The following is a 13,685-nucleotide window of genomic DNA, read 5'->3' on the forward strand; positions in this document are numbered from 1 at the left end:
GCTTCTTCGGCTGGGGCCGAGGCCTTTTCTATTTATTTCTTTTTCTCTGTTTTTGCTTTGCACTTTCCTGCTGAGCCAATCCAGCATCTACTTTGCTGAACTGATCTTTGTTCCTTTTTTCTTATATTCAGAGCGAAACGAGACCAACGTCGGCATTGACTATAATCGTCTCGGCGTCAACCGAGAAAGAGTCATACTTGATCGGGCCCCTTCTATTACCGATCCGAAGCACAGGGAAATTCATCTAGATCATTCCCATTTCCAAATTGAGGTTGTTGCTCTGTATTAGAAGCAGAAGCCTTGGTGGAAGAAGAGAGATCCCTAGTTTCAGTTGTTAGACGAAGAAGCTGAAGCTGCCCGTATAGCCGAAGAGGTTGCACGGGTTATTGAAGCTTGTGAGGGAGGAGAAGGGTCCTCCAGGGCTGCTGAAGACGAAGCAGCGGCCAGGGCAGCTGAAGAAGACGAGGCTTTGCTGAAGTCCTCGGTGAGTTTTTGGACTTAGTTTTTAGTTTAGTTTTTTTTTTTACTCACATTCTTCCTGCCCCCCTGTCTTTTGCAATCTGAAGAGAGAAAAAGACAAAGAGAAGGGAAAGCCCCTGCCCGTCCCGAAGATTAAGTACAAGAAGAATCCGAAGAGTCAGACATGGACGAGCAGCCTCTTCACAAAAGAAGACGAAGGATGGCCATCTTCGGCCCCCACGACTTCCAAACGAGGCCAAGGACCGTCGGCATTGAAATAAGGGAACCTGAGGAAGGCGGTGGATCGCCGAGGGTTCCTCAGCCACCACATCAATCACCGCCGAAGACCCCTCCACCACCTCCTGAGATGGAGGTGGATCAGAAAACTCCCGATCCTAAGGGAGGGGTCCAAGAGGAGGTTCAAGAGAATGCTGCTGAGCACAATGCTGAGGATGTTATGATGCCCGATGCTGAGGGTTTCACAACTGATATTGTAAGAGAGGTTGAGGCTTTCGTCCTCACACCTGGAGAAGAAGAAGAAGAAGAAGAAGCAGAGGTCATAATAATTGACTCTGCTGAGAAGAAGGAGGAAACTGAGCCATCTAAGACTCAGGAAGCTCCATCGTCATCCTTCCCTTCTTTCCAGACGCTGCAGTCTGGAGAAATGGGTTTCTCGGCCCCCCGAATGCCAATTCCAGATCACATCTGGGACCTCATATGGGGCCAGAATCGAGAAGGTGCTGCAGCCTACTTCGGCAATTTTGCTGGCCTGTCCGAAGTAGATAGGGCGAGGATCTGGTCGCTGAAGGCCACTGTTGGGATGGGCGAATCCAGCAGATCAGTTCCAGACCCAGCAAGGTCTAATCAGCTACTGATGATGCAGGTAAATCTCCTTCCTTGCCTTTATCTCTTTTTCAATTCAGCTCTTCAGTTCAGTTTCAGTTTTTTTTTTTTTTTTTTTTTTTTGTGCCTCTGTTTCCAATTTGTGCACAATCAGACTCTCACTGTAGAGATGATAGATACCCTACAAGATAGGGTAGATGCCGCTGAGTACGACAAGAAAGTGGCAGAGGAGGAGCTGAAGCTTGCTAAGCTGAAGTAAGCAGCGGCTGAAGAAAAGCAGCAAAAGGGTGAAGAGTATGAAAAGAAAGCTGCTGAAGCCCTCCAGATAATCCTGGGCACCGTGCCGGGCCGTGCCGCCGCGGGCTGTGCCTGGCGGACCACGGGCTGGTTCATGCCGTGCCGGTCGTGCCGGCGGGCCCAGGATTTCGTGCCGTGCCGTGCCGGCCATTTTCACAGGCCAGCCCACGGCACGACACGGCCCTCGTGCCTGGCGGGCTCGTGCCGTGCCGGCCTGCGGGCTGGTGCAGTTTTCAAATAATTTTTTTTTTTTTTTTTTTTTTTTTTTTTTTTTTTTATGACAACATTATAAATTAATAAGTTTATAATGTATATAAGTTATAAAATTATAATTATAAGTTTTATAAGGTTATAACTTATAAGTTTATAACTTATAAGTTATAAGTTATTAAGTTATGAATTTTATAATTATAAGTTGAATATTTATGTTTTATAATTTGTATATTCAATATTTATATTTATATATTTACTTTATACTATTACTTTAAAATTTAATGTTTATGATTTATTAGTAATTGGTATAATTTTATTTTTTTTTAATATGAATTTACAAATTGTAACAAAACGAGGAAAAAAGGCAAATTGACTTTGGATGTGAATAATGCGTACTTTATATTATTATTACTTGAGTTGAGAAAATTGTACAATGATAACAATGATAAAAATCATACAATGATGGTATTAAACAAAAATTGGAAAATGATAAAATTGATATTTTTAAAATCGTACAATATACAATAATTGTCTATTCTTCTTCTCCTTCTTCTTTCTCGTCTTCGTCTTTGTCTTCGTCTTCGCCTTCGCCTTCAAGGTCATCGGCTAGTTGCATAGATTGGGAACTAGCCGAACCCGAACCGGAAGCGGAGGTTCCTTCTTCGTTGTCGTTGTGGTCGTAAGAACGGTCTTGTGAGCGATTTTACGCATCCAACCAATCTTTGAAACACACGCACATTTCTAGTGTTTTGGGTTTTAGACTTGTTCTTCTATCGTCTAAAACCCTTCCGGATGCGCTGAAAGCTCGTTCGGAGGCGACGGAGGAAACTTGGATAGCAAGAATGTCTCGTGCCATTGCCGCCAAAGTTGGATGCTTCGAGCTTTGTTGTTTCCACCATGCAAGGAGGTCGAGGTTGTTTATCTCATCGTCGTCCATGCCTTTGGTGAAGTCGTAACTCAGGTACATCTGCAACTCCGAGACGTCGCTTTGCGTTCTCCTGATTGATGAATCACCTGAAAACCTTGAAATCAAGTTAGTAGCTTGTGAAAATAAATGTTTGGCCTTCTTACTTACGTTTTTGGATGGTTGGGAAGGCCCTGAGCGAGGAACGGTGCCATATTTGGCTTCATAGACTCTATATAAAGCAAAAAACTGATCCTTCACATTAGTCTTATAGTTTTCTACATCATCGTCAAGAAACATGCATTGAAAGTAAATGTCAACTAACATAAATGTGTTTTCATACTTTTGCCTAGGATCTAATATGGAAGCAAAAATATAAATCAAAGGAATCTCACTATAATATTTACGCCACTTTTTTTCCATTGCTGGAAGATACTGATCATAATCACTTTGATGGCGATGATCAGCGAAAAGTTGGGCGAGTAAGCATGCATTAGAAAGAAAGTTTTGAGCACAAGGATTGTAAACAGTAGAAAAAGAATACGTCATGTTATATAATAACTGTAAAAATTGCACATATCTTTCACAGTTTTTCCAATCATCATCATACAAAGCATTTTGTGGAAATTTTTGGTTGTAAAATAATGTTAACGGGCCCTTGTACTCAATTGCCTTTGTTAACATGTCATAGGTGGAATTCCACCTAGTTGGGCAATCGGTTCTAATTTTTATTACCCTTATCTTTTGTTGTTTTAGAAAACTCTTCCATTCTTGGTATCTCATGTTAGAGCTATTAATAGACATAATAGCATCTCTGATTTTGCTGTAGTATGGGCCAATTGCCCGAACTCCATCCTGTACACATAAGTTAAGTACATGGCAAACACATCTAGTATGAAGAGCTTCACCGTCTAATAGTACATCGGTTAAGTTTTGTTTGATAAGATTAGCTGTGTATGTCATAGAGGTTGCATTATCAAAAGTCATAGACATCATTTTATCTCGAAGGTTGTATTCGTCTATTGCTTGCATTAAATGGTGAGCAATGTTAATGCCGGTGTGTGGGTATTCCAGCATTTTGAAATGTATTATTCTTTTTTGTAACATCTATTGATCATCTACCCAATGGCAAGTCACACATAAATAGTGATATTTATAACCACTATCCCAAGAATCGGCTGTTAAAGATACTCTACAGTTAAGGTTACTCAATTCGGCTTGTAACCGGACTTTGTACTGTAGGAAATTTTTCATTGCGGCGGAACGAACGGTTTTCCTAGAGATTCTTTTATGTTGGGGTTGTAGTGCTTTGTTAATGTAGGTGTTGAATGCGTCACTTTCCGAGAAAAGAAAAGGTGGTTCGGCGTGTACTATCATTTTTCGTAGTTCATCCCTATCCCTCTCATAGTTGTATGTAAAGCCTTATGGATGAAATTGGGAAATTTTGGGTTGGGTTGGATCACTAGCTGGTTTTGCACAAGCTTTCATGTGTCTAGATAAGTGTCCCGTCCCGTTTTTGGTAACTGCCGTGAATACACTATTACATGTTTTACATTTTGCCCATTGTTCACCATCTTTACTTAGGACAAAATAACGCCATACCTCACTCCTTCGGTTTTTCAAAAGTAGCATCTCAGTTTCGGTTAACCATTCATGATGTGTGTGATGGTTAGTAGTGAGACTAGTGGGAGTGGCAGTAGAAGGGGTAGAATCGGAGGGAATTCGGGTACTTTCTTGGCTACCTTGGCTAGAACAATAGTTTTGTTGATCACCGATATAATTAGGTGGAAATTGGTATGGTGGTAGTGGAAATTGGTTTAGTGGTGGTGCTGGAAATCCCGACGTATTATATGGCTCATAGCCCGGGGGGAAGTAAATGGGGTCATTGGTTTGACTCGTAATTTGGGGGCTCGTTGTATTTGGTGGTTCCCTAGAACTACTACTACGGATAAGTCGGCCTTTCCCCCTAGACCTAGATGATGGGTTGTTCGATGCCATAATTAACAATTAATTTTTTAATAAAAAGTGGTTAACTATAATAATAATAATTAATAACAACAATTTTAACAATAAAAATATCAATAATATTAATTAATAACAACAACTATAACAATAACAATAACAATAACAACAAAAATAAATAATAACAACAATTGTAACAATAATAATAATTAATAACAACAATTATAACAACAACAATAACAATTAACAACAATAATAATTAAACAAGATTATTCTAATAATAACAATAAAACAATAAGAAATTTAAGATTAGTTTAGATCTTACAACCGTGCTTCAACGCTCCACTAATTACGATTACGAACTTTTTAATTTTTTCCGATATTAGGAAAATAATTACAGAATTTAAGAGAATAATTAGAGAATTTAAGAAAATAAGGATTATTAGATATTTAGAGAATATAAGAGATAAGAAGAAGAGATTGTGATTTTGCGATTTGGGAATGAAATGGAGGTGAGTATTTATAGAATTTTTGGGGAGCAAATTGGCAAAAAACTAGCCGTTTTTTAGCCGTTTTTTTGGCTTATTAAGGAGCTAGAATAAACGGTAACATTACCGTTGGCCCGCGGGCCGTGCCTGCGGGCCATGCCCGTGCTCGTGCCGGGCCGTGCTTGGGAATTCTCAACCCTGTCCGTGGCACGGCCCGTGGCACGGGAGTTGAACTTCGTGCCGTGCCGTGCTTGAATTCGGGCCGTGCCGGGCGGCACGCGGGCCAACCCGGCCCGTGCCCAGGTTTACCTCCAGACCTTCTGCGCTGCTATGGAGAAGGAAGTTTTTCCCCCACTGATAGAAGGGGATAAATTCCTTCAGGAGCACATGGGAGTGGACATCTCCAAATTCAAGGCTGCCATTGGGAGCCGAATCCAAGAAGGAGCTGCTGCACAAGCTGAAGTGCAGCAAAAGCTGGAAGCTCTTGAAGCCAGTAGAATGGCTGCTGAAGAGGTGCTCCAAGCTCAAAATGTCCAACTCTTAGAGGCTGCTATTGCTGCTGAAGCTCAGAGAGCTAAGCTCCAAGAGGTTGAGGATCAGCTGAGGGCCAAAAAAGATGAACTGGCCCAGACTCAGACTGAAGCTTCCCAAGTTCAGCAGGAGCTGAACGAGCAGAAAGATTCCTCCTCCAAGCTCGCTGATGAGCTGAAGAAATCCAAGGAAGACTTGGAGGAGACAAAGAAGAAGTTGGTTGATGCTGAGACTCTACTCAAGGCCCGTATCTACACCCAATAAGAGTATGAAATGGGTTTCAAAAACGGGTTCAGAGTGTGCCGAAGAGTCTGCCTACATGCTGAGCCGAAGCTGGACTGGTCAAATGTGCTGAATGGATTCTGGATCCCGAAGACCCTCACATGAAGTATGCAAATCCAATCGAAGCTGAAATTCTTGAGGCTGAAGAAGCCGAAGAAGAAGCTGAAAGAAAGGAGATGGAGGCTGAACAAAGGGAAAGGGAGGCTCAGCAGAGTGCAAAGCCTGCTTCTTCTGCTGCTGGGACTGAGGCCACCATGGGACCCACTAATGCTGATCAGTCTGATCCTCAGGCTGAAGCATAGGAACTCGGGCAGTCGTCTTCAGAATCTTGCGGTTCATCGTGCGCTCAACTTTAGACTTGCCGCTTTCTGAATTTTTTGCCTTGTTTTTTGCTTCAGCTTGCCTTGATGTACAAACTACTTTCTTGTTTTTGTATGTACCTCGGCAGCTGTAATTTTCCGCTTGTGGGCGGCTGCCGATGCTTTATTATGCTCTTAAAAAATTTGAACTTGTAGCTCACTTTCTGAGCATTACTCTCATTAATCAAATGCTTTTTCTTCAATTGCTTTGTTTTATTTTGAATGCTTTACTGTTTCTGAACTTGAGAAATTGCGCAAAAAATTTTGCTAAGTACAAAGCTTTCAGCTTGAAGATAAACTTGCACTGGTAGTGCCTCTTGCCCCCCCCCCTTCCCGAGAAATCTGAAGACTCAAGTCTTTTGGATTGCTGAGTTGGGTTTTGTTTCTTTGACTTTCAGACGAAGTTGAATAAAAAATTTCTAACAGTTGCTGTTATCCTTGATTTTCTGTCTATCTTTAAAAATGGATATCTGAAACACAAGGCCAACTGAAGGCAATGCTTCAGATAATGGCTTTCTGGGATACAAAGCTCAGTTAAGGCAATATCCCAGACTTGTCCATGGACTCATGTCTTTAGAGAACAAGTCTTACTGAAGTTTGACTTCAGCTGAAAGACCAGAGTTCTTTAAAAAGACAAGTTTGTAAGCAATCTGAAACCCAGTTACTCAAAGGCGAAGGTTTCAGACGAGGCTGAATAAAAACCCTTAAAGAGTAGATAGAATAAAGAAAACTTGAAAGAATAAAAAGTTGCAAATAATTATAGAAATGGTGGCTCTTAGGCCTTTCATTAATGATTTAAAATGTAATTACAAAGATTGTTCTACCCCGAAGGGTTTACACATGATATTTCTTAAGTACATCAGCGTTCCAGTGATTTTTCAGCTCAGTTCCATCTAACTAACGAAGTCGGTATGTCCCTGGCTGAAGCTCGTTATAGATTTCATAGGGTCCCTCCCATGCAGCTGAGATTTTCCCATGGATTCGGCCTTTTTGAACTGCAGCAGCATTCCGAAGGACAAGGTCTCCAATTTTGAGAGGCCTTGCGTGGACCCTTCGGTTATAAAATTTACTGATTCTCTGCTTATAAGCGGCCATTCTGTCTCGGGCTGAGTCTCTTACTTCATCGAGGAAATCGAGAGATTCCTTCATAAGTTGCTCATTCTCAACCGAGAAGTGTGCACTCGTAAACTTTCAGAGCCGATTTCCACTGGAAGAACGGCTTCGACACCATACACCAGCTCAAAAGGTGAATAGCCCGTTGCCTCTTTTTCAGTCGTTCGAAGCGACCAGAGGGTTCCTGGAAGCTCCTCTATCCACTTGGACTTTTGATCTTCAACCCTTTTCTTCAAAGCGTTGAGGATTAGTTTATTTCCAGCTTCAGCTTGGCCATTACTTTGTGGATGACACACTGCTGAATATGCCAATTTGATGCCAAATTGATCTGTGTACTGCCTCAGCGGCAGATTATCAAATTGCCTCCCATAATCGAAGACAAGGACCTTCGGAATACCGAAGCGGGTAATAATTTTCTGCCAGATAAATTTCCTGACAGTTTGCTTAGTGATATTCGAAGTTGCTTCGGCCTCAATCCATTTGCTGAAATAGTCGATGCCGACTATTAACCATCTTTTTTGGTAAGGTGCATCTGGAAAGGGTCCCAAAATATCCGGTCCCCACTGGGCGAATGGAAGTGGGTTCAGCACAAACTGAAGCTCTTAGGCTGGCTGATGGATGACTGGTGTGAATTTCTGGCATTTTTCGCATTTTCTGACCAGCTCCTTAGCATCTGAGATCATGGTGGGCCAATAATATCCGGCCCTCAATTCCTTGTGGGCTAGGGTCCTTCCCCCAATGTGGTTCCCACAAATACCGAGGTGGATCTCCCGAAGGATGTAATCTGCATCTGCTGGTCCCACGCATTTCAGCAATGGGGCTGAGAAGGACTTTTTCAGAACCTCCCCTCTTAAGACGATGAACCTTGAGTTAGTTCTCTTCAGTTTGGAGGCCAAAATTATATCTTCGGGAATTTCTCCCCAAAGCTTGAAAGCTAGGATGGGATCCATCCAGCTGGGCTCTGGGTCGGCGCAGCACACTTCAGGTTCTTCGTCGACACTTCTTTCTCGGCGCATTTCCACATATACAGATCTGTTTAGCTCAGTGAGAGCTGAACTGGCAAGTTTGGAGAGTGCGTCGGCTTGAGCATTCTGACCCTTTGAGATCAGCTGAACTTCAAAAGTTCTCAGCTTTGCAATGACTGATTTGATCTTGGCAAGATAGGCTATCATGGAGGGCTCTTTGGCCTTGTAGCTGCCACCGATCTGATATGCAACTAGCTGAGATTCTGTTTTCAGGTAGACATGCTCGGCTTCCAGAGAGATGCACAATTCTAGGCCAGCGATTGCTGCCTTATATTCAGCTTCGTTGTTCGAAGCCTTGGAAGAAAATTTTAGTGCATACTCAAAGGATTTTCCTTCGGGAGAGGTTATCACTACCCCTGCCCTCGAACCATTTACGGTTGAGGATCCATCCGTATACACGGTCCAGATTTTCTTCTCATCGTCTAGCGTCTCTTAGTACGAGCATTCGACCAAGAAGTCCGCTAGAGCTTGAGCCTTGATGGCTACTCTCGGCTGGTAGCTGATGCTGAATTCGGTGAGCTCGAAAGCCCACTTGGCCAGCCTACCAGATTTTTCAACTTTGCCGAGAACTTTTTCCAGCTGATCAGTTAAGACCACTATCTGATGGAAATTAAAATAAGGCCTCGACTTCCGAGAAGCTACCACTACTGCGAATGCGACTTTCTCGAGTAGAGGGTAGCGAGTCTCGGCATCCGTCAGAGTGTGACTGATGAAGTAGATCGGTTGTTGAATTTTATTTTCTTCCCTCAGCAGCACTGCACTGATGGTGGCTGGGCTGAAAGCCACGTACAGATACAAAGTTTCTCCCTCTGCTGGGCTAGCCAGTGTTGGGAGTTGAGCCAGATGCTCCCGAAGCTGCTTGAAGGATTATTTTTGCTCTTCTTCCCAAACGAGCTTTTTTTTTTTTGGAGTTTCAGAGCTTTGAAGAAAGGTAACCCGTTGTCCGAAGCTCTGGAAATGAACCTCGAGAGGGCTGCCATTCTTCCGGTGAGCCACTGAACATCCCGCTTTGTTTTCGGCTCAGGAAGATCGAGCGCTGCTTTGACTTTGGAAGGATTGGCATCAATCCCCCTCTTGCTGACCATGAACCCAAGGAATTTCCCTGACTTCACGCCGAAGACACACTTCTTCGGATTCAGCTTCATTTGATGTTTTCTTAAGGTGGCGAAGGTTTCAGCCAGGTCTTTAACATGGTCTTCGAATTTTTTGCTTTTGACGATTGAATTGTCAACATAAACTTCCATGTTTCGGCCTTTTTGATCGGCACAAACTTGATCCACCAGCCTTGATAAGTTGCCCCCGCATTTTTCAATCTGAAGGGCATCATTTTATAATTGTACACCCCAGCGTTCGTGACGAATGCCGTCATTGCTCGCTCGTCGGGGTGCATGAAGATCTGATGATACCCCGAGAATGCGTCTATGAAACTAAGCAAGGCATGGCCACTTGTCGAGTCAACTAGCTGATTGATCCTCGGCAAGGGATAGAAATCCTTCGGACAAGCCTTATTTAGGTCCGTGAAGTCAACGCACATTCTCCAGGTACCATTGGCCTTCTGAACCATCACCACATTTGCCAGCCATTCTGGATATTGACAAGGCTCGATGAAGCCCGCATCCAGCAACTTTTTGACCTCGACTGCGATGTCTCGGTTCTTATTTGCGGAGTAATTCCGCTTCTTTTGCTTAACTGGCCAACACATTGGGTCGACGTTAAGCTTATGGGAGATGAATAAGTTCACAGCGGGTGCTCGGATCAAACACATCTCTGTTGTCCCGAAGGAGTTGAATAAGTTCACAGCGGGTGCTCGGATCAAGGTCCATCCCGATTGTTACACATTTCTCAGCTTCTCCTTCGGTCAACTCAACCGTTTCAGTCTGCTGGTCCAGGTCCATTGTTGATGGGCTGGACTCTTCACAATCTGGCCTGCTGTTTATGTCAGCAGGCGTCCCAGACTTTTTCTTCTTCGGCTGGCTCTCTGAGTCTTTCGGCTCAGATGAAGAGCTAGCCCTTTCTTTTTCTGGCCCTTTTTCTCTGGGCACAAAACCTTGGGCCGAAGCACTTAAACCTTTCGGCTTTTTTATACTCGGCTCTCTTTCTTTTTCTTTCTCCTCCTCATCCTCGTCGTCGTCATCTGGGCGACTAGTGGATGGCTTGAGGTAGTTGCACCTTCGGGCCTCCTTTTGGCTACCCTGGATCCTTTCAGGGAAGCCGGCGTCTGAAACGTAGATCATCAGCTGATGATATGTTGAGACGACCCCTTGGATCTCGTGAATTATGGGTCTCCCCAAGATCACGTTGTACACTGAAGGAGCGTCGATGACCAAAAATTCAGTCACAACGTTCCTAGCTGCTTCATCGCAGCCGATGGTGACAGGAAGCAGAACCTTCCCATCAGGATAAGTTGAAGCCCCATTGAATCCGGATACTGGGTAGGATACCGGCGTGAGGTGCTTAGGCTTCAGCTTAATTTGATTATAGGCCTTTCGGAACAAAATATTTGCTCCGCTACCACCGTCAATTAGAACTTTGTTGACGTCGTGGTTGGCTACCGTGGCGATGATCACCAACGGGTCCTCGTGAGGGTACGTCACCCCCGGCAGTCAGCGGATGTGAACGTCATGTTCGGCACCGGTGACTAGGGCGGCTGAATGTCAGCATGGTTCACCTGATGGGTCAGAGCTCTGAGGTGACGCTTGTGCTCCCTCCAAGAGCATGCTCCTCCCAAAATAACATGGATTGGAGGGAATTTCCCTTCCGCGGTTTTGCTGTTCTTTCGGGGGAAGTCAATTTCTTGCCGAGAGTCCTTTTCGGATTTCTCAGCCTCTTTTTTCTCGCGGTGATCCGCGATATATTTTTTCAAGTACCCCTTCCGGACCATATCTTCGATTTGGTCCTTCAGCTGGATACACTCCTCAGTGTTGTGTCCCGGTGATTCATGGAACTCGCACCACTGATTTTTGTTTTTTCGCTGATACCACTCTGGGAGTGGTCTCGACTTTCTGTAACTCTGCTCCTCCTTCGTTACGCTGTAAATTTTGGCGCGCGGAAGAGAGAGCGGAGTGTAGGATTCGTATCTGCCAGCAAAAGGAGCAGATTTTTCCTTCTTCGACTCGTTGGCCGAAGATTTTTCCGAGGCTTTCGCCTTTCCCTTTGCCTTCTGGCCTTGGCCTTCAGACGAGGGTGCTTGTTTTTGTTTCCCTCCCCCAGATTGAGGTTGGGTTTTTGTTTTGTTCCACTCTTCAGCTCGGATGAACTTATCCGAAGCATTCAGTGCCTCCTCCAAGGTCCTGGGTGCATTCATGACCATGAAGTCGGAGAACGACCCAGTTCTAAGACCGTGCTGAAGGGCGAAAACTGCCAGCCCTTGGTCCAGCTGAGAAATGCTGGACGACTTGTTGCTGAAGCGAGTCAGATAGTCTCGGAGGCTTTCAGCCTCCCCTTGCTGCAGACCCATGAGTTCTGCAGTAGTCTTCTCTCGGCGGTTTGCCGTGGAAAACTTGCTCTTAAACTTGGAGGACAGATCGTCTCACCCGGTGATTGAGCCTTCTTTCAATCCCTTGGAGATCCACACTTGCGCGACCCCCTTGAGAGTGGTTGGAAAATATTTGCACCAAGTCGCTTCGGACCTGGGGCAAAGATGCATATGAGCCTCGTATAAGGCAATGTGGTCCTTCAGATCCGAAGTCCCATCATATGTAATGTGCGACGGTATTTTAACCGTAGGCACATGCTCTTCCAGAATCCATTGCTCGAATGGGGAACTGGTGGGTAGCATAACGGCCTTGCCTTTGTTCCTTGCCGAAGGGACCGCGCTCCGCCCTCTTAGAGAGGTAGAAGTGGTTTTCGTCCCTGACTGGGAAGTATGGGCCTCGGCTACAGGGAACGAGAGGCGGCTGTGCACGCTCGGCTCCCTGCTGCCGAGTCGGTCGAGTACGCTTCGGCGAATAGTCTCAGGTCGCTCTCGGTGGGCAGATTCCGGCCGAGAGGCTGAGCTGCTGCTCTTGTGCGTTTCTGGCCGAGAGGTTGAGGATCCTTTGAAAAATTGAGGGTTCTTTTTCCTCTCTCTTTCAGTTCTCCAAGTATCCTCTTCCCACTCTTCCAGCTCCCGGAAGGAGGGAGGCTTCCCCCCTCATGGTCTAGCTTCCTCCGCTGGTGCCTGGTATGCGGAGAAGTTCGATCGCGAGGTGGGGGCATGTTTTGTGCCCTCATTGCCTCCATGAGCACCGCCAGCGTTCTCGCCACTTCTTCCGAGCTGGGCCCCGTCAAAGGGGTCCTCGGCTGAGTGTGAGAGTGAGAGTGGATGGTCAAAGGTTGGCTTTGGGGAACCGAATGAGTCCTATGATCGGACTGACTTCTGTTAGACCGAGGGGGACTCGGTCTATGATGAGAATTGTGAATTACGGGAGAAAGGGAATCCTCCCGGTATGACCCTCCCCCCGAACTAGCACCCTTGGAAGAGTTCCGGCGAAGGTGATGGTGTAGGAGTTTTAGGCCTTTCGCCCGCTCCTTGACGTAGGCTTTTGTTCTTGCGGTTCTTAGCCATTGCTACTTAGATGATTGCAAGATGATTTTGATTGGCTTAAAGATTTTTGAAAGTCTTCCCCACAGACGGCGCCAAATTGTTTCGGGTGAAAACAATGGGATCTTGCCGAAGGTCCAATGTAGTGGATGAAGACTAGGCTCGGTCCAAGTGATGTTGGGCCGAGGGTTTCCTGCACAGCAAACACACTTAAACTAGCCTCGGGGGTGTTGTCGAGGAAGGCCCCTCCGATGCTAAAGTCAGTACAATGTGTAGAGAGAGAAAGCTATGCAAGAGAATTAATTGCTTGAGGCTTTTTGTGCATAAATGTACAAATGTGATATTGATGGCTTTTATACCTTTGCATATATGGGAGAAGTGGGCCTTGGCCCAATTGACTTGTCTTGTGCACTGATCTTGACTTTAGCACAATTGGAGCATGAACCTTGACCTTGGACTTTTAATTGGATCATTTAATGACTAGGCCCAATTAGACTAAATTGGACCCAAACAGTATATATATAAACAACATATACCCTAAAGTTGGTGTCAATGAGTACAATTTAGCTATATAATACTTCATTATAAGGTGTTAGAATTGTTTCCAAATAACCAAGGTTAAGTGGCTAGTTTGTCTCTTATCAAAATACTCGATGACTTATTCTATGACAAGCGAAGATATAAGGC

This window comes from Chenopodium quinoa, unplaced genomic scaffold, assembly GCF_001683475.1.
Source record: "Chenopodium quinoa cultivar QQ74 unplaced genomic scaffold, ASM168347v1, whole genome shotgun sequence".
NCBI classification, from domain to species: domain Eukaryota; kingdom Viridiplantae; phylum Streptophyta; class Magnoliopsida; order Caryophyllales; family Amaranthaceae; genus Chenopodium; species Chenopodium quinoa.